Source organism: Lontra canadensis, unplaced genomic scaffold, assembly GCF_010015895.1.
Source record: "Lontra canadensis isolate GAN:19392208 unplaced genomic scaffold, GSC_riverotter_1.0 scaffold20, whole genome shotgun sequence".
NCBI lineage: Eukaryota > Metazoa > Chordata > Mammalia > Carnivora > Mustelidae > Lontra > Lontra canadensis.
Genome location: NW_022631014.1, coordinates 3,545,085 through 3,571,141, shown reverse-complemented (window position 1 = coordinate 3,571,141; position 26,057 = coordinate 3,545,085).

Sequence of the window (26,057 nt, the reverse complement as noted above, 5' to 3'; positions counted from 1 at the left end):
CCGGGCTGAGTAATCCGCTCGGGTTTGCTTTCGGGAGCTTTTGTTCCCTGAGCGCTTTCCGTAGAGTCCGGAGGACGGGAAGGAAGATGGCGGCCTCCCAGTCTCCGGCCCGGAGGAGCCGAGAGCTCGGGGTCCCACTCCTCAGTGCGCCCTCAGGGAACAGCGTCCAATTGCTCCCGTCTGCCTGGCCTCCGGCTGCGCTCCGAGCTCACCGAGCCTGTGACCGGTTCAAGGTAAGCCCGAGCTGTGAGCTCTCTCCTCGGCTCCGTCTCTGTAGCCGGCTTCCCTGTTCTAATACCTGCGAGCTCTGCGACACTCAGACACCCCGATCCTTCTGTGACCCTGCGGGACCTGAGGCCATGCTGACCCCGCGTGGGCTTCACCCCAGTTAAGCCTCTGGAGCGATGTCCCTCAGCGGAACAGACTTGTAAATGTCCCGATTTTGTGCTCCGTTGCTCCGCCGCTTGCCGGGAGCCGGCCCCTCCCCCCGGGGTCTGTCTTCCCGTCCCTTTGGATTCACTTCTCCGCCAGTCCTACCTTTCAGCAAGTGGTTGATTTTCTGTTTCTAGAATTGCTGTTCTTCTTCTCTTCGATCTCCCGTTGGATTTGTAGGTGTTTGCAATCTTTAGATAAGCTATCTAGCTGATCTCCCGCAACCTGAAGTAGTCTCAGCTGCTACTTCTCCGCCATCTTGACTCCTCCCCCTCTTTAATCCATTTTGAGTTTATCTTTGTGTATGGTGTAAGAGCATGGCTGAGTTTCATTTTTTTTATACATCGCTGTCCAACGTTCCCAGCATCATTTATTGAAGAGATGGTCTTTTTTCCATTGGATATTCTTTTCTGCTTTGTTGAAGATTAGTTGACCATAGAGTTGAGGGTCCATATCTGAGCTCTCTACTCTGTTCCATTCATCTATGTGTCTGTTTTTGTGCCAGTACCATGCTGTCTTGGCAATCACAGCTTTGTAATATAGCTTGAAATCAGGCAATATGATGCTCCCAGCTTTGTTTTTTCATCATTTCCTTGGCAATTCAGGGTCTTTTCTGGTTCCATACAAATTTTAGGATTGTTTTTGTCTATGCTGCTAAAAACCAAAGTATCCTAACTTCTGAGCCCCACAACAGCACTCCCAGCCCTCGCTTCCAGGTCCAAGCAGGTCTCTGTGCTTTGTGCTTCTAAAACTGCCAGCTGCCCCCAGTTCACATGTGCACCCCACACCTCCAGGTTTCAGTCTGGGGGGCTGCCCTAAAGTCCTTTCCCTGCCACTACTAGTCTTTGAGTCTGTGCCTGGTCCCCAGCATGGGAGGCTTTTGCACTCCCATGGCACAGGATCCTGGAAGCTCCCTCCCCCTTCCATATACCTTCAGATATATGCCTGCAGAATCAGGTCTCCCTGCTCCATACCTTGAAACCAACCACCAGAGATATTCCTAGAAGTTATGTATCATCTGCAATTTGGTTTCAACTTTCTTAGCCTTCACCAAAGTTACTGATCAATAGAGCTTCAGAGGAAATAGCTGTGCCACCACTCCTGTAATGCAGGCCTCTTGATGCCTAATTTAAATTTTCTGTAGCACTGTATTTTAGACATGACTGTTCATTAACATGAATTTGAATATTTTAAAAATACAGAACACTAATTTCTCTTAACTGCCATATTTAGTTCATTTATATTTAGTATAATTACTGAATGTTTTGCTTTTAGTCTAATTGTTTCTGCACTTTCCACCTGATCCACCTTTTTTTTTTTTTTTAAAGATTTTATTTATTTATTTGACAGACAGAGATCACAGGAAGGCAGAGAAGCAGGCAGAGAGAGAGGAGGAAGCAGGCTTCCCGCTGAGCAGAGAGCCCGATGTGGGGCTCGATCCCAGGACCCTGGGATCATGACCTGAGCCGAAGGCAGAGGCTTTAACCCACTGAGCCATCCAGGCGCCCCTGATCCACCTTTTCTGTTCTTACCTTTTTTCTGAACTCTTGATATTGTTCTCATTCTATTTTTTCCTACTAGTTTCAAAATTATAAACCTTTAGTGGTTATCACAGAAATTGAAGCATGTATCTACAATGTATTATAGACCAAGGTAAATTTATCATCCTCCAAGACAACACATAGTCTGTAGAGCACTAACTCTCCCAAATTATATGCTGTGTTTTGTATGTGTGATATGTGTGTACATATAATTATATATGAAATTGGAGGTTTTATTTTAAACAGGCAATATTAACTTGAATATATCCATGTACCACTTTTGTGATTTTTATTTCTTCTCCTATCTTAGGCCTTAAATATGAGTAATTTTCCTTCTACTATAGGTGTAATATAAAAACTTCCTTGCAGGTCAACTATGACAAATCCTATGACTACAATAAGCAACCACCTTAAATCAGAGTTAATTCATATGTTTCCAGAACCACAGTCTATGAACCTAGGCTGAAGGACTTCATAAGGGATGGCTTACCCTTACCTTGCAGATTCAACTTATGATTTACTATTTGATTCTTCACACTGTGTGAGCTTTGGGCTTTTTCTCATCCAACAAAGTCATCAAAAATAAAATTCTAATTTTCCCAAATCCACATATACTTTGGGGGAAAAGCAGTTTCCTTGCTAGTTTTCACCTTTCTAGGTTTCCACATTCACTTTAATTTTGGCCTGGTAATTTCTATGATCTTGTTAGTTCTTCCATTTCTTTAAAGGTTTTGACTTTGTAATTCACCATTTGGGGCTGTTTTCAGAATGACAGCCCCAAGTATCTAGGCAGCCATTATCAGAAACCAAAAGCCCAGAGTGGCAAACTGAGGGGGAATTCACTAATGTGTTTGTGTAATATATATTGAATATCAGGGATCCCAATATTGTGGTGAAACTGAGGGAAAATTCATTAATGTGTTTATGTAATATGTATTGTATACCAGGGATACCAATATTGTAGTGAACATGGAGAAATTTGATTGGATCCCTAACAAGAAGTTTATAATCAAAAGCTTACTGTGCAATTCAAACCACTCTGTCTTCTTGGAATACAGAATATCAACATGAGAAGTCACCATAGAAAAAGATCAGAGAAGCAGTTGTGTAGTGTTTAAGAGCACAACACTGAAATGTTGTTCCTAATCTTACTAGCTATTTGACTGTGGGCAAATTGATTATTCTCTCTATGCCTCAATTCCTCACTTATAAAATGGGAATACAGTAACCACTTATTGCATTGCTGTGGACATCAATACATATAAAGCTCTTAGAACAGGTCTAAAAAATTTAGGCCCTCAAATGTTAGCTATTAATACATTCAACATAGTAGACTATAACTAATGTCATAATATTCTTGATTTAAGATTTTGAACACCGACAGCCAATTAAAAAAAAAAAAAAACCTACTTTGTATAGCCTGAACTGGACAAACACTCTGAGAATTAATCAACATGCATTTTATTACCTCTACTTGATATCAGGTAGTAGAGTTCACCTGGTCCAAAACTAAATATGCTAAATGTATTTTATTATTCTCTTGTTTGGGTCTCAGGTGGAGAAGTTTGGGTAATCATATTAATTAGTTCATAGCACTGGTGTTGAGGGTTAATTATAATAATTAGCTTATACACACCATCCTCATTGGTCCAAACAAGGTCCTTGTTTTATTTACATATCTCCTTTTACCACCCTTTCTAGTTTAAATTCTCCCTTCCCCAAGCAACTTTTCCAGTGTTTTTAGGTCTCCTTGAATTTGTGTGAATACGCATGAAATACTTATTGGTGTTTATATGGTGAGCTAAGTTTACAGCAATTCAACTCCAAAATGTTTACCCAAAGCCCTCTACAGTGCCATGCACAACAAATGCCTAACAGCCTCACAAACACAAGTAACAATTTTGTGCCACCTACCGGCTAACCAAGGCTGAGAATTCAAAACATTTTTTTATTTGTTTCTCCATCTCTGTCAGCTCCATCTACCCAACCCTGCCAAATCTACCTGCCTGCAAAATCCATTTCCCTCTCATCCCTGCTGTTACTAAATTTCAAGCTCTCAACTCAATTCCCCACCACAGCATCAGTTTCATGTATCTCCCCGGCCAAACCTAATCCCTGAACTATCAGAAAATTTTTCTAAGCAAAGTTAATAAATATTGTTTGTGATTTTAACTTACTATTCAGTAACTCCTCTGTGGCTCTCAAGATAAATTCTAAACTCTAGGTGTATCATAAAGAATCCTTTACAGTCTGGCCCCAGCTTAAGACTCACTTTTCCCCCACCCTTCTCAAGTATTTGCAAAACCCAAAGGCATCAGGCACTTTTGCACATTCTTGACTGTGTCCATGCTCTACCATCTACTTACAAGGCTTTCTTTCCTTGTACTCCTGGTAGATTATTTTCCTTATATTCGGTTTTAAATGGCACCTTCACTAAAACCTCTAAGCCTCCAACTGCCACCAACACTACACCATCACTATCTAGGAAAAAGTCCTGTCCACTTCCATTTCCTCAGGATTGTATGGCAACCACTGGTGTCACATCTGTCAGTTACAGATTTGGGATGGTTTCACAGACTGAATTGTAGCTCTCCAGAAATTCACAGGTTGAAGACCTAACCACTGATACTGAATGGTAGCCATATTTGGAAATAAGATCTTTAGAGTTGAAATGAGATAATTAGATCACCTAATCAAACATACGTGATGTCCTCCTAAGAGAAAATTTAGACACAGACATATACAGAAAGAGTTCTGCCTCCAGACTATAAAATCAACTCTTCCTTCAGTCTCCAGACTGTTGACCTGCTCTGCAGATTTTAGACTTGCCAGCTCCCATAAATTAGTGATCTAGTGTCTTAAAAATCAGTATTTCTCTCTATACAAATATACATATATGTTTTATATATGAGGATGCATATATGTATATGTGATATATATACACACATGTACACATATATGCCTCCCTACAGATGTGTATATACATTAATGTTTGTATGTATAGGGATATGTATATATACCTATTTGGACATGTGTACACATATTCAGTGTGAGATGAATAACAGTAAACATTTCACGAAGTGAATTGATGGTTTTCTATTTATAACATATATATATTACAATGCATATTTAATATATATTGCATATATGCATCTATTCAGAGATTAAGCCATTTGAGAAGTGTAGCTTCTGTTTCAAGGACCAAGGTATGGAATTCACAGCATTATTCACTTATCTGCTCAATATTATATGGTAATGGGTGGGTAACAGGCATACATCTATAAGACTTACCAGAATCTAATGGTAACATCCTTTACATAGCTTAAGGACAGAGGGGATTCCACCAAATTTTCTGTACACCAACCCAAAGATGTATGTAGGTGAGTTACTGAAGACTCAATTTTTTTTTAATCAAACAACTAAATTATGCCAACATAGTACCGTCACTGTTGGTTTTGTTTTGGAATGTTCTGCAACTGTGTCCTTACTAACTGGCTTTGAGTTTTATAAATGGCTTGATGAGTGTTTATTCTGTGCCATGAGATTTGTTAGGAGGCAGAAAGTAAAATTTTATCCAATAGAGCCATTCTATCCAGATACAGCCATTATTTTAACCATCTTAAGTCCTAGCATATTAGAGATTAATGTAAGATATCAAACATTATAAACTAATATCCAAACAATTCAGTAGGTTATTTAAATTTTTTCTGGAAAGTCACTCACAATAACAAGAAACAATGCATTATTGATCCCTGTCACCCACTTTAAAGCTATCAGAAGGCCACATTGACTAGTACTGAATTGAAAAGAAAGAAAACAAAAGCCTGAGTGTTTTGACTCACTTGCTTCTCCACTCCGATTCTCCGTCTCCTCCGTCTCCTTATTCACGCACCGATTGTCCAGGCCAAGTGACAAGCTGAACAAATTGCTTTTTACTGCTCCTTTGATTTGTACAATAACATGTTAATTGCAACCTTGAGCTCTTCTTCGGCCCTATTGATTACATAATCACCTTTGCCCAATTGATGCTTCCTGGGATGTCAAAAGATGCCTGGTAAAATTAAATACAAAATGAGATCTTTCTCTGCCCACCTCTCTCCAAGTAAATATGGTCCAAAATCATCTGTCACCTCAAGACTGCTGCCTATCCACGAGGTCCAGTTTTATTTTTTATTTTATTTTTTTTTTAAAGATTTTATTTATTTATTTGTCAGAGAGAGAGAGGGAGAGAGAGCGAGCACAGGCAGACAGAATGGCAGGCAGAGGCAGAGGGAGAAGCAGGCTCCCTGATGAGCAAGGAGGCCGATGTGGGACTCGATCCCAGGACGCTGGGATCATGACCTGAGTCGAAGGCAGCTGCTTAACCAACTGAACCACCCAGGTGTCCCCAAGGTCCAGTTTTAAAACTACAGTGGAGAAAAAAATATGAGAATAACCCCCTTTTCCTCCCCACTCTGAGAAGCACTCCCTCCACCAGCCCCAGTATTTCAGATGAGGTACTCCTTTCCAAACCCACTGATGCCCAAGGGCTCGATCTGTCAGGAGGAATTCATAGCGGTCATTATAATATGGAAAGCAACAGCTGTACCTGTTCAACAGGACGTTAGTGATGCAGTTACATGGAACACAGAGAAGCCAGCTAACCTGGAGAACAGGGCTTAATTATAATATCTTTCATCTTGAAACAAACACCTTGCTGTTTACTCGAGAGATAGGCACATAGCATGTCTGGCGTTTATCTGATTTGAGTAATACTGAAACTACCACTGTCCATATTGAATCTGTAACGTAGGAGAAAGAATTTACATATATGCGACTGTCACTGTGTTTACTCATCAGTTTGCTAAGTACTATAATAGTTTAGCTATCAGAACCTTCACCTGGCAACATTACTTATCCAGAATCTACCAAGATTCAGGAATCAAATACAGAAGGACCTTTGAAGAAGCAAAACTTGTATCATACTTTCTATGTGTCTATTTGATACATTTATCAAATAGGGGTACCTTCGTCTTTCACTCAATACCTAACATTAAGTCGTTAGATTATCTAACCTCAGAATCAATCAGAATCAAAAAGGAGCTGCTACAGGCAAAAATATTTAAGCCTTGAGGAATCATGTAATAAAGAACTACTAAATTAATAGTACCTCTATTTTTATTATGTAAAATTAAGCCTGATATACATTATATGTATAATATACACACATATACACACACACAGACATACATATACACACACATGCTGGATATAGAAAAATATTAAGAAAAATGCAGATCTTTAAAAGGGGACATGTTCTATTCACATCTTAATATCACTAATACACCCCTACTTGTTTGCCCCCCCCATCCCCCGGCTCCTCCTGCAATTTCCTAGAAGGTAAGTTCTCACTGAAATAGCCCTGTCATGGAATTGTCTTCATCTCAGTAATATCTACCTACTTCCCTTTGATGCTCATTATCTCAGCTACCAGATGATATATAAAAAATCAAAATGAGCTGGCTTAAAAACATTTTATTATACTTCCCAATTCTATGGGTCGACTATGCTCAGCTGGCAAGTTCTTACGTCTTGTGTGGTCAGCAGAGGTCAGCAGAGGTTGCTCCTATGACGGCTCTATGCTGGATGCTCAGCTGGGATGGGAGCAGCAGCTAGAACTAGCTGGGTCCCTTCCTCCAGGTTATTCCACTGAATTCAGCAGTCTAGCCTGAGTTTCACTGCGTGGTGGCGAGATTCCCAGAAGGTGAAAGTAAAACCGGTGAGACCTCTCAAGGAAAACCCAAAAGTTGCACAAGGTCATTTCTGTCATGCCCTACTGGTCAAAGAAAATCTTTAGGCCCGCCCAGATTCAAAGGGAAGGAGAAGGATTCCACCTCCCAGTGGTAAGCACAGCATGCATGGACCAGGAGGGGAGGGACTGCAGCAGTCAGCTTTGCAAAACATCCATCTATTACACTTAACAATTCAAACAGATACCATGAAACCATGAGTGAAGACAAAACCGCAAGCAAATGGGAAGATGGGAGATCCAAGTAGACAAGGTCAGCCAACAAGATACAGTGATCAAGGAAACAGGAATTTGTCAGTATCCAAAAGAAAGTGTAACCAGTAGATGACAGCAGGATTGCAGACCAAGTATAAGGACAGGTCAGCAACCACGGAGCCAAAACAAAGGCAAGGGAGCACATTTTGGTTTAGCGGACAATGTAATACACCATACACCTGTGGATTATCACTGGCAGCTGTGTGCCCCCTGCAGTGTTTTAAGTACTATCTCTACTTAGTGCACTAAGGACTAAGGACTACATATTTGTGATTAACCTCACAGGGAAGATAGGCTTTGCAGAGTGAACTAGAGAGCAGGAGAAGCTCGTTTCTCAGAAGTTGTAATCCAAAACAGATTTTTTATTACCCAAAAGATAAGCTAAGCACATGCTTAAGGCTTTAGCAAATGAGGGACAACAACAAAGAATTCTTTCGTAAGGATTCAATATTAAGAAATTGAGAGTATATTTAACAAGAAAGGACCTAAAACGGATTATAAAATCTTACTGGACAGTATAAGAGACTTAAATAGAAAACTATGACACTTTGGAACATGGAAAGCCTTAATATCATAAAAGTTGGGGTTTTTTGCAATTTACTGTATTAATTGAATATATTTCCATTAAACTTTCTAAATAATTGTTCTTACAAATTGTATTGAATTGTCCTTTAAAAATAATTAATAAAGGGGCGCCTGGGTGGCTCAGTGGGTTAAAGCCTCTGCCTTCGGCTCGGGTCATGATCCCAGGATCCTGGGATCGAGCCCCGCATCGGGCTCTCTGCTCAGCAGGGAGCCTGCTTCCCCCTCTCTCTCTCTGCCTGCCTCTCTGTGTACTTGTGATTTCTGTCTGTCAAATAGATAAATAAAATCTTAAAAAATAATAATAATTAATAAAAATAGATAAAAAGAATGAAAATACATTAAGCCATCATAACAAAATCAATAGGATATTAACATAGACAAACACATAATTCAGAGGAACAAAATAAAGAATCCTGGAAATGGGGGAAAATTCATAATAAAAAATAATACAAGTTAAAGTATTTTAATAGAGAAAAGGATGGATTATTTAAATGGTTCTGCACAACAGATTTGGAAGAAAATAAAATTAGGTATCTATCTTATAACAAAAATAATCTCCAGGTATATTAAAGGCTTCAAATACTAAAGAACAAAAATTACACAAAAAATCTAGTCAAGATTCGTGGAAATAAGGAAAGGAAGAGGAGAAGCGCTCTTAAACCAAATGAGAAAAGCAGATTCTGTGAAAGACATATTGACAACATAAAAATTTTTCTAAGTTCTATAGTGCAAAAGATACCACAACGAAGTCAAAAGGCAAATACAAAGAATATTAATTAGGATTTTTAAGAGATTAGACTCCAAAGATCTCAAAACTATCAAAAATCACACAAAAATCTAATAAACAAATGGGCTAAGGGTGAACAGACAACCCACAATAGTGAAAACCAGCATGGACACTGGACATAGGAAAAGGTGATCACCCTCACTACTCATCAGAAAATGAAAACTGAAGCCACAAACTATCACTTTACAGCCATCAGACTGAGAGATAGCTGAAGGACCTGTCTTTTCATGGGGTTTCTCTAAAGCTAACTCTAGATAAGGATCTGTTTGCAGATGGTTTATTCGTAAGTAATCTTAGAGAAGCATTCAGGGGTGGGGAATATAAGACAAAGAAAGAGGAAAAGCTGATAAGAGAGGTCATTTTTGTTATAAGGACCCCTCCCATAACTATGGGTAGTAGAAGCTCAATTCCACCAGGACCTAAGAAGTCAAGAGAAGTTCTCCCAGAATTCTTCTTGCAAAAAAGAAAGGAAGGAAGGAAGAGAGGAAGGGAAGGAAGTGAGCAAAGGGAGGGGAGGGTAGGGAAGGGAGAGGAAGGGACGAAAGGACACTAATCAGTGGAGGGTACCCCATCATTTCCAAGTTGCTCATACACACACAGTAAATCCTCAAAATTCACCATCATCCAAAGCCCAGGGCAGAAAATAAAGACACAGAAAGCATTTGTGAAAGAGATAACTGGGAAAAAAAATAAAATAAAAAGAGAGCTAACTGGAAGTTATTTTAAGCTTTCAAGTTATATCCATTCCAGGCATGGGTAAAATCCAAGATAAAGCCCAGAAGATTTGAAATAGAGTACCAGAGTTATTTTCTCCAAACTGTACATAATAACTACTCCTGGCTTTCATCCATTGCAAAAGGATATGTATATCATCACAGCCTTTTGTCAGATGGTTTGACAACATCAGTAAGACTCTGAATACATATTCCCATTTTTCCCAGAGATTTCTCCTCTGAAATCTATCCTATACAGATAACAGCATAAAAGTTTGCAAAGATGTTTACAGCATTGCACAAGATAGAAAAAAAAATGACTACAATATAGAAAGGGTTCAATTATTTTATGTCTGTATCATGGAATGTTATGCAACCACTAGGAGAATGAATCCGATGTCTTACAACTGAATTAGAGATTTCCGGTGTACTATTTTATGAGAAAAAATTGTGGTAATAAACTTGTCTTTATAAAAGAAAGCCTAATTTTCTAAGGATATGTTTGTGATTACATGCACAAGAAGAAAAAGTTGACCACCACAAAGTTGCCTAAATGAGTTAAGTTGGATTAAGAGGACAGACTGGTAGAAATGCAGTATATGTGGGGAAGAGTATGAATGAGGAAATGTGAACGGAGGAAAACAAAAAGTGTTCCGGGTGGCTCAGTGGGTTGAGCCTCTGCCTTCGGCTCAGGTCATGATCCCAGGGTACTGGGATCAAGCCCCATGTCAGGCTCTCTGCTCAGCGGGGAGCCTGCTTCCCTCTCTCTCTCTGCTTGCCTGTCTGCCTGTTTGTGATCTCTCTATCAAATAAATAAATAAAAAATCTTAAAAAAAAAAAAAAGCGTTCCTAACAACAACAACAAAAAAGTATTACGCTATGATTATGTTTGCACAAACAGTGAAATTGAGTGTTCAATAAATTTTAAGAAAACATGGTCATAATCCTACTGGAAATAATTTGAAAATTTAAATGAACTTCTCTGTAGTTTTATACTAGGCATAAAGAATGCAAAATAGAACAAGCTTTTGGCTTTAAGAACTTCAGTAGGCCCTGCAGACAATAAAGTTGAGACAGGTTCTTTTAGTTCATTGAAAATACAAAGCACAGTTTCATGTGTTCAATGGGGCTCAGAGAACGACTGGAAAGTTTAACCTAATGTAGTCCTTGAACTCCTTTTTTCCTGAAGCATGTATAACACTTTCGAGAGAGAGGCAGGCAGCCACAATTTTGTTGTTGTTTTTGTTTTTACAATCTGGGGGAGAGACTGAGGAAAAATAGGATGAAAGTGAGATGAGAAGTTATAATTAACCTTTTACAAGAGGATAAATGTTAAGTTTGTAGATTATATCCTTAATTATTAATTCTGAAATAATTAGACGTCAATAAGGTCTATATTGTTACTGAGGCAGGAAGGCATTCACTGTCTGGAATAAAGCTGTACTGATGCTATAGTCTACCCTTCCTGTATTCATATTTGGATCTATTCGTGCTGAACTCAGTACTTTAGCAAATTAAGTTTTACCAAAACTTGTAAGCCAACAAAAACGGAAGTCTTCACTGAAGGAAATAGTTTGGGCTCTTGCCATATCTGAACTTGTAGAAGTAGGCACCATCAGACTTATTTATGTTCATGTAGGCATAGGCTGAAAAACAAAAAAATCTCATGTACAATGCGCTCTTCAGGGTTGATAGGATTACACCATCATTTTGATGATCGTGATGATTTCTAAGAATCACTGAATTTCAAAGAGACAAGGAAAAAATCCACAACCACCTTTCACCCTCAGTTTACGTACTGAGGAAAACTGACACCTGAAGAAGAAATAAAGTCACCATTTACAGGGTTCTTCCCTATATTCCAGACACTGATCCCAAAACTTTCATACACTAGGCCACCACAATCTTATGAATAGGTCACTATTATTTTTACTTTTACAGATGAGGAAACAAAATTTGATGGGCAAATTCATTAACCTAAGGTGATATAACAGAAAGTATTAGGACAAAGATTTAAACTCAGGGCAATCTGATGCTCAAATCTCACTTAATTCTATTGTATTATATTCATTCTGCCAGGTAGTTAAGACTTGTGGAATTCTATCAGGCCAAAGAATCACATAGGGAACTTCTCTTTCTGTACCTAGCATATTATCTAAGACTACACATACAGTAGGAAAGAATCAGACACTGCCATTTGCTGTAAAATTCTATTATACCAGGCACCATATCAAGTGCTTTAAGCATTATCATTTCATAGGCGATATGAACTCGGATAACAAAATTGAATCCCAAAATGTGAAGCTTAAGGTGACAAAATGAAGTAAACCAAGACTCAGACTTTTGATCTGCTTCACTCTAAAGCTAGCCATTTGTTCCTAAGCTAATTTTTTCCTCCCAGTAAGAAAAAGTGTGCTCAAAATGAAAAAACAACAACAACAACAACAACAACAACAACAAACAGAGCATGTAAAAGTAAGTACATGGTCCAGGGTCCTTTCATGGGAGAACTAATGCTACAGAATCCAGGATTTACTGCATGGTTGCTATTCTCAAGCCTTTAAGTAGGGTCTTGATAACTAGGAAGATATTTTGGTTTCCTAATCATAAAAAAATCAATGTTCAAAGTACAATGTCCTTCAAGGGTGTGAAAGTTTTAAGATAAATGCCTGCTTACATAGTAGGACTGATAGGGCCAGCAGGTGAGCCACTGATGAGACATGGTGCCTAGACCTGAAAAGGAAGACTTCAGAGAAGCTACAGTTCTTATGAAGACTTTTCAAATAAATACCAATGAGAATGTACCATGTGAACCGTTTCCCTCATCTCCACTAGGAAATCCTTGACCTAGTAGCCCTCTGGAACAGATGGATTATTTCTGTGAACCTGAAGAAGGGCAAAGAATAGCTTCATTTTTGACAAGAGGTGAAAATTAATACTAAGCATCAATAGAGGGGACATATAGAAATTTCCAAGGAAATGGGAACCCCATTCACTATTCTGTTGTCTTCTAAACCTGTGGCCATTTCTGTCTTTCCTCCAGTCCCCACACCTTCTTCCATACACCATTAGCACCTCACTATGGTATTTGCTAATAACCTTGAGTCACCGTGAACCCCACTGAGCATTCTTGCTTCATAAAGAACCAACAAAGGAACACAAGATGGGACAGGACAGAGAGGTCACAACAATGATTATCGTCAGATTTTCTATGCAGAGCCCAAGGGAGAGAAGCATGGGGCTGAAAAGCAAGGTTGCATCTCTAACCACATGAGATTTCTTCCGGTGTTAACACATACATCTGAAGTATTTTCTCTGGGGCAGGGAAACACTTCTTCTGTGTTAAAATTGGAAGATTGTTATTTTATTTGGGTTGGTTGTCCATTCATCCATTCACAAGCCAGAGGCACCAGGTAACTCAAAAAGTCCCATGATGACTATACATCACTTACTCTCCATTTGCATAGGCAAGAAGGGAAATCAGCATTAACTACAGTCAAGGACGTATCGTTTCATCCAGAACTATTTTCTTCCTTACAGTTATCTTGATGTGCAACTACCTGTGTAGCCTTAAGCAAGATACTTCTTTGTATTTTGGTTTTCTCATCTGTAAAATGGACCTAACAAGGGCATACAGCAGGAACATTATGAAGAGTAGGTAAGATACATAGTAAAACACTTAACCTCGTATCAGATGCATGATCATCACTGAAATGCTGTATTTCCAAGTCAAAGAATACAGACCAGGGCTACCATGTTATGATCAGTGCTTCTCAAAGCATCTGTGATGAAGGATCAAATTGCCCCTCCTCATCTACCCACCCAAACCACCACGGACTCTTATTTCTATACTGTTGTACTTGGAAGTACAAATAGCTTTATAAGTATCAAAATGTGTCCTCTTCATTTCTGTACATATGTCATTGCAGCCCAGTAAGTTTGTGGACCGACATCTATCTATGAACCATACTTAGAGAAGCACTTTAATAGAATATCTTGTCTCCTAAGTTTAAAATAATAGCTTCATTGTTGCCATTCTTTATTGGAATTCTTTGAAATTATCTGCTTGGAGTAAGTGGAGCTGCAGTCCACATAAGCAAAACGAAATGGATAAATCCTGGTAACATGTACATATTCAAGCAAAAAAAAATGCATTCATCTTATCGGTCTCTATAATTGAGGCAAAAAGAATATTAGGGAGTCAGAATTATTAAAAATTATCAATATATCAAGAATTATGTACCAAAGCCTCTTCAGCTTGATATATATCTACTCTTAAGTGTCAATTTCTCCATCAAGAAAAAGAAAACTGTTCAAGTATTCTACATGGCTGTGTAATGCTATAAGAAAAAAAAAATCAAGAGAGTACAGTAAATTGCATCATTTTTCAAAATAGTTGATAATAATGCCACACCAGACCTGCACTTGACACAAGCACATAACTTATTACTAGTCCCAAGCCATCAGAACATGCACAGAAGACTATTTTCGAAAGCACTTACCATTTATTCAAAGTGTTTTGAAGTGTAAGAAGAGGCCAATTCCTGGGCAGTCAGTACATACTTCAAGCCAAGCACACTTAAAACCACCAAGCAATAGATTTGGCTACCATAAGAAAAATAATAGTCAATTCTACAACAACTTTTCATGTGCACTAATACAAAAATAACATTTGGAGTTCATAATATTGTATACAAATTACTCATAATGAAATATGGGCACTAAATTTTTAGATTATTTTTTAAGAAAACAAAACCACCATCCAAGCAAATACCAATTTTGGTTTGAAAATTTAAATTAAAAACTGACTTCAAAGAAATTAAGTAACATTGATCTCCATATGCAGTACATCTACCTAAAGTACAAACTCAAGTGATTTTCTTGTGAATAACTGGTATACATTACTTCATGTATACTGTGTTAGATGATCTAAGAAGAATCATGTTGACAAGTTAAAAAAATCACCTCATTCAATATTTCACTAGTTAGCTTTACAGACTAACAAAAATTTCTACTTCTGTGGCTGATAATTAAAATCACAACGAAATAACCCATAACATTAATCACTACTAGAACAACCAAAAACAAAGAACAAAAAAGAAAATCAGCAGTGCAAAATGCTAGCAAGCCCTAAAACTTCTAGAACTCTCATTTATTTCTGGTGGGAATAAAAAAAAGGTATAGATATTTTCAAAGACATTTAGGTAGTTTCTTATGAACAGTCACTTACCAGGTGACCCAACAATCCATCACCTGGGTACTCTTCCCACAAGAAATGAGCACATACTTTATTTAGATTGATACTATGATGTACAGTTGTGATTGAGTGACAACTGAAGTTTGTAGCAAACACCAAGAGAACCAAGGAGGTCTGCAACACTTTAAGAGTCATTGCAATTCTAAACTGCATTCAGTCAAAAACTGTTACAACATGAAAATTAACAGGTGCTTGCAAATACAGACATATCAAGAATAAGAAGGTATATAGGAGGGGAGGTGAACCATGAGAGACTATGGACTCTGAAAAACAACCTAAGGGTTTTGAAGGGGTGCGGGGGTGGGAGGTTGGGGGAACCAGGTGCTGGGTATTAGGGAGGGCACGTATTGCATGGAGCACTGGCTGTGGTGCAAAAATAATGAAAACTGTTATGCTGAAATTTAAAAAAAATAAATAAACAAAAAGAAGGTATATGGCTATGGTGCAATGATGCAAGACAATCTTTGTAGGATTTTTTTTTAATAATGAGAACCATAGGGGCACCTGGGTGGCTCAGCAGGTTAAAGCCTCTGCCTTCAGCTCAGGTCATGATCTCAGGGTCCTAGGATCGAGCCCCACATTGGGCTCTCTGCTCAGCAGGGAGTCTGCTTCCCTCCTCGCTCTCTGCCTGCCTCTCTGTCTACTTGTGATCTCTCTCTGTCAAATAAATTAAAAAAAAAAATGAGAACCATAAATGGAAAAATCCATGTGTCAAACATGATCTAAGAAGTATGTTTCTGGCTTAAGTATCAATATAAGAAATGGGTTCATTTAAGAGATATGTTTTTCATCATAATGTGAACTATACAAAGTCAAATTTACTTCAAAAATACATAGCGCTGGGACGCCTGCGTGGCCCAGTGGGTTAGGCATCTGCCTTCGGCTCAGGTCATGATTCTAGGGTCCTGGGATCAAGTCTCACTTTGGGCTCCTTGCTCAGCAGGGAGCCTGCTTCTCCTGCTGCCTGATACTCTCACTGCTTGTACTCTCGGACAAATAAATAAAATCTTAAAATATATATATACATATATATAGCACAAAACTAGCTGAGGCCTTTTGAACAAACATATCTCAACACTAATCACTAATATGGATCTTCAGAGACTCTACTTTAGAGAGGATTATTCAACAAATATTTCCATGCTCAAAAACTACTTCTTTGGAATTACCCGCAGGGCTGCAGGCACAACGCACATGAGAAAAGCAATATTTATAATTAAGTTCTACTTTTACCAAAGTTACCTAGTTACTAACACTATTTCACCAGACATTGTTTCAAATAGCATCTGTAAATTTCCAAAAATAAAATTCAACTTGGAGCACCATTTGCCAACTTGCTCTTATCTCAAAAGAGACTGGCTGTGTAGTGGCTCTAAGTTCACAGTACCAGCTGGGCAAATGTTGGTAAAAAGGAAAACAAAGTTTTATTAAATACATTCTTGGGGCACCTGGGTGGCTCAGTGGGTTAAAGCCTCTGCCTTCTGCTCAGGTCATGATCCCAGGGTCCTGGGATCCAGCCCCGCATCAGGCTCTCTGCTCAGCGGGGAGCCTGCTTCCCCCTCTCTCTGCCTGCCTCTCTCCTACTTGTGATCTCTGTCTGTCAAATAAATAAATAAATAAATAAATCTTTTTAAAAATAAATAAACAAATACATTCTTGTTGTTTGGGTACGGGGCACTTCACTAGGGCACAAAATTTAAAAAGAGGAGTGCCCAAAAAACTCAGCTATCAAGATAAATGTAAGGATTATGATATTTTTACAACTCTAAAATCAACATGAGAATATCCATAATGAACAAATATCAAATTTTGAGTAAATACCAAATCCAAACTCGCACTTGTGTGAAACCCCTCACTCATTTGATTACACACTAGCAAAGAAAAACACCCCAAAGCCTTACAGAAGAACAGCCAGAGATACACTCAAAGTGAAATGGCAACCTACAGAACGTGAAAAAATATTTGCAAAACATATACCTAATAAGACTTTAATACTAAAATATTTAAGGAACTCCTCCATCTCAGTAGCAAAAACAAAACCAAACAGCCTAGTGAAAAAAGGGGTCATACATGTACATATTCAAGCAAAAAAATGCATTAATCTTATCTCGCTCTATAATTGGCACTATAATTATAATTCTTCTTTCCAAATAAGTTATTCAAATGACCAAGAGATATGAAAGGGTGTTCATTATCATTAGCCATCAGGGAAATGCAAATCAAAACCCCAATGAGATATCGCCCTACACCTGTTACAATGGTCAACAAGTGTTGATAAGGATGTGGAACAAAAGGAATCCCTTTACACTGTGGTTGTGAATGAAAATCAGTCCAGCTACTCTGTGGAGAACAGTGTGGCGGTTCCTCAAAATTAATGGAGCCGTGACATGATCTAGAAATTCCACTTCTGGGGGCGCCTGGGTGGCTCAGTGGGTTAAACCCTCTGCCTTCGGCTCAGGCCGTGATCCCAGGGTCCTGGGACCAAGCCCCGCATCAGGCTCTGTGCTCATCGGGGAGCCTGCTTCCCCTTCTTTCTCTGCCTGCCTCTCTGCCTACTTGTGATCTCTGTCAAATAAAATAAATAAATAAAGTCTTTAGAAATTCCACTTCTGGAATTCCACTTATGGAAAGAAAATGAAATCACTGTTTTCCAGAGCTCTCTCTACAATAGCCATGGAAACACCTAAGTGTCCATCCATGGATGAATAGATAAACAAAATGTAATATACACACACACTGGATTATATGTCATTAAAAAGGAAATCTTGTCATCTACAACAATAGGGATGAAACTTGAGGGCTTTATGCTAAGTGAGATAAGTAAGAGGAATACAAATACTATATGGTCTCACTCATGTGAAGTTTGAAAACCCAAACTCCTAGAAACATATTGGTAGTTGCCAAAGGTGGGGGTAGGGGGTGGGGAAAACAGGTAAAGGTGACCCAAAGGTATAAACTCCCAGTTATAAGATAAATAAGTTCTAGGGTTGTAATGTAAAGCATGGTGACTATAGTTAGCAATACTGTATTGTACATTTGAGCACGGCTGACATTAGCTCTTTAGAGTTCTTATCACAAGAACTATGTGAAGTGATATTAGCTAAACATCTTGTAATTCAATATATACATGTATCAAATCATTATGTTGTATACCTAAGCTTATACCATGTTAATTATCTCAATAAAACTGGGGGAAAAGGATTACAGGTGAAAAATTCTGATTCCTTTGTCATCATTTCTTACCTTGTGAAGCCAGGTACCATGAGTTGTACCCAAGCTGTCACCAGAAAGATTCCATATTTTATACAAAGTGGGAGTGTCCCCTAACTTCTCAAGCCCCACTGGGAAAACAAAAACGGTCACATGAATGATAAAATTCAAATTCCACCACCCTGCTCCCCAACTAGGTACTACAGAATTTCAACCTCTTGCAAGTGCCCTCAAGGGTAGCTTATGTGTAGTCACGAGCTACAACTTCTTTGGGGGCTGCCTTGCATGTATTCCGAGTTAGGGCTGGGGACTTAGACCACACTGACACTCACATACAAAAATTCTATTTCACATGCAGTGATCACCTCTCACATTTCACAAACAGGATTAAAGTTGACATAGGGATGAGGCAGGGGCAGTTTTCTTGACTTGTATTGTATGGGTGGTGGTTTCTGGGATTTGTCCCGCGTAACTGACCGCCCCAACCTGCACGTATGCAGACAGGCTAAAGAATATTGTTTATGAGACAGGCTGTAGGAGTGACCTCAGGAGCCTGGTTAGTTGACATTAGGAAGCCTCTAGGTCAGAACTAGCCCTTCTGGTCTGGACACCAAGAGGTATAGAAAGTTTGCCTTGCATCTCCTCTGGCTCCAAGCTAGGCTGCCCCCCTCCCAGTGGAATCCAGAAGGGGAAGCCAACACCTAGCCCAGGTTCCTTGATATGTAAAGACATGGTAACACAGGAATGCAGCTCGCTCCAAACTCTACCAGGCAAACAAACGTTTAACTTCAGACCCCACCATTTGCCCCATCGATATGACCCTTATGGGGATGGTCAGTTGGAAGTCTTACCTGAGGAGAGGACCCTCCGCCCAGGCCTCTCAATCAGGACTCCTGCCTGGCTGTCACCAAGGAGCTCCCCAGCTAATAAGATTGGATCTTGTAAGTACCCAATTTGATATAACTGTCTTATTCTCCTTTACTGCTTATTATTGCCCTCATCGATGCACAGATTTCACTTTTCTTCTTTGTTTCTATTAGATTTTTATAATATCAATAAAGTGTTTTTTCCGCTTTGAAACTGATGATATGGCTGCCATGAATCTTTTTAGAATGTGAGCTTACCAGTTGTTTAAAAAGAAAAAAAAAATCAAAGTAGCCCGAAGAGGGTATGCATGTTCTATATAGAGAATATCATGTTATAATCCCATGATTGCTACGCTAACCGCCCAAACCTTGGCCACAAGATCTATGCTGAGACAGTGTTGGTATTTCTTCATCTGCTGAGAAGAATGATGAAGCCTTTGGAGAGGGACTTGGGTTGGGGAACTGTAAAGTGTGAATGTGATTCGGTTTCTCATTTAGTGTCCTTCCTGCTGAGGGGGACTATTAGGGTTAATGGAAGAGCTAACTCACCCCAGAGGGGTATTAAAAAGAGCTGTCAGTAAGATTAACACTAGCAAAGCACTTTGTAAATGAAAACTCGTACTCAGAATGCCAAGTACAGAATCAAGGCTATTCTTTTAAATAATTCAGTCCTTTCACCTCAATTACAGACATAATTAACTGGATTACTAGTGTCATTTTTCTTTTTTTAAGATTTATTTATTTTAGATAGAGAGTTTGTACATGAGAGTCAGGGGACAGGCAGATGTAGAGAGGGTCATAAGCAGACTCTCCGTTCAGCATGGAGCCCCTTGCAGGCTCAATCTCATGAGCCTGAGATTATGACCTGAGCCAAAATCAAGAGTTAGAAGCTGACCCAACTGGGACACCCAGGTACCCCTGAATTATCTGTGTCATTTTTAAAGAGGCATTCTGGAATGAGGACATGCTGGTTTTGTAACCACAAAATCCTTGAAATTGAAAAGGCCTGTACTTCCCAAATTCCTGGTGGAATTGCCTTGAAATTCTCTAACATTAATGAGCATCCTATTGGTACAGGTCTAGTAAAGGAGAATCTTCACTCCAAGGTGATGCTCCATGTTCAGTCTCAGAGCCTCCCCTCCTGGCAAGCTGTCTTGCAGTTTGCTCTCCCTTGGTGGAAGCCATCTACCCTGAGTTTTTTTTATTATTGCTGTTGTTATTGTTATTATTCATTGATGTAGAGACCTCAAGTATGTCCCATCTTGTTTATGCATTCAACTAATGAATGAATTCAACAAGTGCCTGCTACTTACCATGCACTCTTCAAAGTTTACAGCCCCCAAGCAAGCCAAAGATATCTGCTCTCACTGACTGTGCATCTTTAGAAATAGCTACACTTCACTCCTCCACTTCTTGGATCTTTCCTTCAAGGATAAAAAAATAAATAAATAAAAGAATTAAAAAATGCATAGTATCACACTCACTTCTCTTTTACTCCATAGCCCACAATCTCCTGGCTTTAATCTCAGACTTTTTGTTTCAATCTGACACATACTTCAGTCTTTGTGTATTGTTTTTCCTTTTGCCCTCCCACGACCTCTCTATAGCACTTATTACCGTTGGCCATTCCATCTTTCTTCTCTTCTGCGATACTACCTTTTCTTCATTTTCCACTAGATTCACTGGCTACTTATTGTTGATATTCTTTCTGGTCTTCTTCCTCAACATCTCCTCCATTTCATCCTTTAGGTTTTCAGATTTGTTGGGATCTATTTCTGGTCCAATGTTATTTACTCTTTCCACAGTGACATCATCCAATTAAATAATTATAACCAATTAAATAGTTATTGAGGTCCCAAATATGTAACTTAGACTCCTGTTTCTTTTCGATTCTGAACTCAAATTTTCCAACTGCCCCATGTGGCATATTTATTTGGATCCTACAGGCATCTTAACTGTGTGTAGCTGGGGGCATGTTACAGCTCTCCAACCAAACTGCACTCCCATCTCTCCTTCTCTGCCATCACTTCCATCTGGAGCAGCACTGCCAACGGCAAGCCAGATATATGGGTGCTATCCTGTACATCTCCTTCGGGGTCTTTCTGCTCACTAAGCCTTGTTCTTTCTTATTATGCCTTAACTCTCTTTTTCTCCATACTCACTGCCCTTTCCTGGGTTTGGGCCATGTTCATTTCCCATTCAGATTCCGATAAGAAACTGTGTATTCCTTTTGTCTGTTTTATTTTGCTCTAATCTTTCTCCATATTGTTTTTAGAGTGACATCTTATGAAGGCTAGTTTGGTGCTATCCTCATTTTAAACATTCAAAAATTCCTCCTACCATTTATATGTCAGACAATGCCCTTCCTATAGGACCCTCTACCTATTTGCACAGCACTGAATCTGACCTCATCTCCCACATCGCCTGCACTCAGGTCACACTTCCCTCATATGCTAGATTGTCTCTCAGGACTCAGGGCCTTTGCATATACCAGTATATGCAAAAGTTCTACCAGTGCTACCTAGGACATTCATTCCTTGCTCCTATTAGCTTTCCTTGTCTCTTCGCACATGTTCTTTCAGACTTGACTTCACCTTCCCCATCAGAAGCCTTCTGATCCTTATCTCCCCAGTACCTCTCGAATTCCTATAGGTTTTGATTCGTATCTTCACTGCACCACCTTTTTAATGTATTATTATTGCTCATTCACTTTTGTTTTCTCTAACAGACCATGAGCTTCTTGAGTCATGGCTCATATATTTGTGTTTTTATGTGCATGTGTCCAGAGTGCTTTACCTAGTCTTCAAATTTTAACAGCTCCATATATGCACTTTGAATTAATCTTCATGATTTCCGGTCTTTAACATTTGCTGTAGTTTATAGATTTCCATGCTCTACTCTGCTCAGTGCTAATCATTCTCTCCTATAGGCTGACTGCACACCTTGTACGTACTACCATTATTACACAATCTCATCATTTCAGTTCTTCTTCTATTAGACACTGTGCTCAAAAGGTAGAGAAATCTATTTATCTTGCTTTTCCAAATACCTAGCACAGTGCTTGCTACATGAGAGGAAATAGGACATAGTATGAAATGGACCTAAATACCTAAAACATTTATAAGTCTGCTTGCCAAATACAAAAGTAGGCATATAGGTCTTAACTTTACCAGCATTCTTCCACCTTAAACTGAAGTTTCAAGGGAAAATATGATATTTTAAGAACAGATTCCGATAGCATGCAAGTCTGGATTTCCCTAAAAATCTTTTACTTCTAAAGATATATGCCATTACATTAGTGAAAATTTTCATATAAAAAGGGTGTGAATCAAAACCTAATATAGCTTTAAGGTCAAGGGTACGGACTAGAATTTGAAAGTAATAAATGAAATAATGCCAGGGCTCCACCACCTTTACAAAAAAAAGAAAGCTCTGAACTTGGCAATGTCCTGGGTGCTTTAGGATTTGAACGGATTCCTACCCAGCAAATAGAATTGTTTAGATATGAAAACATTGTATCTAAAATATATAAATTTAGAAGTCCTCAAAAAGCTGTTCAGCTTTTTTAAGATTTTATTTACTTGCAAGACAGAGAGTGACAGAGCATGAGAGGGGAGACAGTCAGAGGGAGAAGCAGACTCCCCGCTGAGCAGGGAGTTCTAAGTGGGACTTTGTCCTGGGACTCCAGGATCATGACCTGAGCTGAAGGCAGTCACTCAACTGACTGAGCCACCCAGGTGCCCAAAAAACTGTTCAGCTTTTAGAGGACTATCTGTATTTTTAAATTAAAAGGAAACTTTTCCTCTACTTTAGCAATTTACAACACAGCAAGAAGAAATTCTTAATAATCAGTCTGTATTATTAACTCGAGTCTTGTCAAAATGAGAAAAAAAAGACAATAGTGGGTATACTTGGAATTTGGGCCTATCTTCATAGTTACAAGTTTGAATTGGTCACGACACATTGAATTATCGGTAGAACCATAGCCTCAAATCTGTTTGGCCTTGGCCTATTTAATATCTGTTATACCACAGACAGACAGAAATATGGGTTAAAGGAAATAGAGAATTATTGTGATCAGATCTTTTAAGAAGGACTATTACATACAAAATGCCCAGACAAGTAGAATCCAATCTCACTGGGCTTGAATTATATAGATAATTATCAAATAATTTGCTTATGTGTATTTTACAAGAGAAACACTGATAAAAAGCATACTCTATATAACTGTATGTATACATGACACAAATATATGTGTGTATTATAATGAAAAAGATTGTAGGATATTAAGATTGTTAAAATGTAATTTTCATAATCATGAGGTCATATAAATATGATGATCACATGACAAATATTTTGTTTAAATCACTGAAGAAACCAGAAAGATATTACAACTGGTCCAAAGGAGTATCCAAAGAATGAGTCTAAATGGGCAATCAGGAACGTCTACATGAACAGACAAATAGATGCAAAATTAGTAAATATCTGTAAGGAACTACCAATTGCATTTGTCTGGACACAATTCACTTGCATTTTTATGAAAAAGCAACATTTGCATCATCAATTTTCTATAATTCATGGGTAAACTAATTTTGCCAATTTCAAAGACAAGATCTTTGCTCCATTTTGTTAAAGAAGCAGTATCTCCCCACCCTTTGCATACAAATAAGATGGCTTTATCTGTTCACTCCCCTATTATTCCCAAGCTGATTAAACTGTCATTCTTACTCTAAACATAGTTTCAGAAACGGTAAGAAAAATCCTCCTTACCTAACATCCAAAAGAAGTTTCCTACTAGCAAGAAGTTTCCTACTAGCTGACTTACATCTGAATTTTTCACATAGGGAATTGCCTAAGACTACAACAAAAACTACCGAAGGGCGGAAAAAAAAACCCTAAGTTTATTAACTTGACAGGCAGGAGGAACATACAACAATGTCAAAATTCACTGAGTAGTTCACCTTGGCAATGTGGGTAGGAATTTAGGAGTTACAAAGAAAGTTGGTTTGAAAACTTGTACTCTAGAGAGCAAAGAATGAATCCTCAAGTCTACACATAATTGGTTAAAGCAAATTCTATTGTTCATTGGTCAAAAATGGGTTTTCAAATGAGACCCAGTAAGGGTCTGGTGTACTGAGGTCATGCAAACTTCATGACTCTTTAACATCTTTAGCTGGTTAATGAAACAGTGTTCAGCTTTGCTGTCTCCCAGAGAAGTGCTGCTGTAAGCAAAAAATTTTCATTCTCACAATGTCGCCTCCTAGACCAGGAGTCAGGAATATATGGCTGTGGACCAAATCTACAGCCCTTTTTAATATGACCTGTGAGCCAAGAATGGTTTAGGTCTCAATAGGATCATTAAAAAAAGAAATTCAAACAAAACACAAAAGGCATGCCACAGAGATTGTACATGGTTCCCAAAGTCTGAAGTACTTCCCACCTGGCCTTTTAGAGAAGAGGTTCGCTGACCCCAGTCTGAGAGCACAGCATTTGATGAGGTTTACATTGCAGATAACCCTGGGAAATAGGAAATGGATAACGTGTTACTAACACAATGGTCTTTCCTGAATTATAATGATGGAAGAGTGAAGTAACAAAGGCACTCGTATCACAGAGGGGATAACAACAATGGAAAGCAGAGTTAGCTGGCAAACATCACAACAGGCTCAGCTGGCAAGGAGTAGGGAAAAGGCAGAAAAGGAAACTAATGAAAGTAAGATGCCCCATTATGCAAGTAATGCCTCATGTCACACCTCTCAAAGAGCCAACCATGGCTTGTCCTCATTTGTAGACTCGAGGGAAATCAGTAAGAATAAAAGCCAAACACTCTAAGAAATACTAAACTCTATTAAATTTGCTTCTCAGTTTATATTTTTAAATCTAAGGGTAGAGAGGAAAAGTTTTGCTACCATACAGAATCTAGGATTGGCAGAGGGGCAACTGGTAGATCTTCTAAAGCCAAGTGCTCTAAATCATCTTTGCCCCATACCAAGAAAGCAGGGTCCTTGATTTTTTTTTTTTTTTGGTTTATTATTATTATCATCATTTAGTAGTAGTATTATTAGCATTATTATTTTGAGAAAGAGAAAGTGGGTGAGAGAAAGTGCAAGCAGGAGGAGGAGTAGAGGAAGAGAGAGAGAAAGAATCTCAAGTAGGCTCCACACTCAATGCAGAGCCCAACATGGGCTCAATCTCAGGACCCTGAGCTCATGATCTGAGCCAAAATCAAGAGTTGGACATTTAATGAACTAAGCCATCCAGCATCTTCGAGTGCTGCTGTTTGGGTGGACACACTTAAGCTCTGCCATGAGGCAGGCATCCCTCACACTGCAGCCGGACCACAGCCAGCCTTACTGGATGATCCTGGGATCACTGCCTCCCATCATGTCTGCACACCACTGGCATACCAACTGGCCACAACAGGTTTCTCTCACAGATCTATACACCCAGTTCCTCGATCCTTTTCTAATTCATCCTTCTACTTCTTTAGAAACTGCTCTCATGGCAGTTCTCATCTACTTGCCACTAAACCAACATTAATACCCTCATAGCGGGCTCTTCCCCATTTCTTCTCCACAGAATCTTCATCGTTACATCGTTACTATCAGCTTCACCACTGCTAC